The sequence below is a fragment of the Penaeus monodon genome, chromosome 27 (genome assembly GCF_015228065.2).
Source record: "Penaeus monodon isolate SGIC_2016 chromosome 27, NSTDA_Pmon_1, whole genome shotgun sequence".
NCBI lineage: Eukaryota > Metazoa > Arthropoda > Malacostraca > Decapoda > Penaeidae > Penaeus > Penaeus monodon.
The window spans coordinates 10,915,143-10,916,477 of NC_051412.1; positions in this window are offsets into that span (position 1 = coordinate 10,915,143).

The following is a 1,335-nucleotide window of genomic DNA, read 5'->3' on the forward strand; positions in this document are numbered from 1 at the left end:
GCTCTCATTTCATCCTCAACCCTCTTCTTTTCCCTTATTCATTCATTTATCAATTCGCTTTCTTCCCTTTTCCTCTCAGTATGGTGAAACCGTAGCAACCTGTTGAATCGCCTGAATTTTCTGGCTCAAAGTGACAGCATTCCACGTTAAACATGCTCTACTGCACCTCAGTCTCTTCTGCTACATCTCTGTCGCATCGGTAAAACGAATTCGGCTGGAGAGTACAGTAACGCACAAAAATTATCCGTCGGCTCCGCAGACACAAGACGAGCATCGGCCACTCGCCTACTGTGACGTCATCGAGTGTTTCCGCGTTTTTTTGGGATTCACATTCGGTTCAGTGGCCGGGCTTGCTTCAAGGGCAATTAGCAAAAAACTTCTTACAAGATCAATAACAAATTACTAAGGAACTGATGTTGGACAAATAAAAATAGGACTAACATCATCTTTAACATATCTCACCCCTGAAGATGGAACAATATTCCGAGAATCCTTGATTTTCCTGCCATGCAAAAGCGTAGGTAACTAGCATTTTGGCTGTGGAGTGTCGACAGTTTCGCCCAACGAAAATTCTTTAGAAAACGCGAATGAAGGCCTCCCAAATTGTTTTTTTTTTTCCTTCAGTGAACAATGATCGTTTCGCTCCAACATCAGCTGCACTTCACTCCTGCTCGTCCTTTAGGCGGGCCAAAGACATCGGTCGAAAAGCGAATATTCCATTACTCCAATTTCAAATAATCACTTGACGACATTTTACTCGACAATTTGTGATTTTTGAGGACTGGGAGCGTTTACTCTCGTAAATCAATACAAAAAATCTTCAAATACAAAAAAAAGCCAGTCACAAATTTCACACACTGTGCCCCCTAATAAGCACACAGACTAGAATTTCCTGCGTGAACATCCACATTCAGTGAGTAGTAGAGTACCTGTTGCCTCAGACACGCTTAGGCAAACAGTAATCAAGACCTCCCAGCCCTTACCTGGACACTCCTGGCTAAGGCAGGGTCGAGGAGAGGGGGGGGGGGGGATTCTTTTGAGGCAGATGCGGAACCACACAACAAGGACTGGGTATCTAGAATAACAGTGTCCAACTGTGGTTTGCATCCAGAAAAAATACAATATAGACACACATCCGAAATACACAGCCTGGCCAACACACTCAAGGGCCGAGTAGGGAGGGGGGTTAGCACAAGTGTGAACAGGCCCTTTGTGGGTGGCCCCTGGCAGTCTAGAACGCGATCAACGAAAACCTGCATAGTAAATAACTAAAAAAGGACAGACAAGTATTTTGAGAGAAATGGGGAAGAAAGAAACACACACAAAGGCATGAAA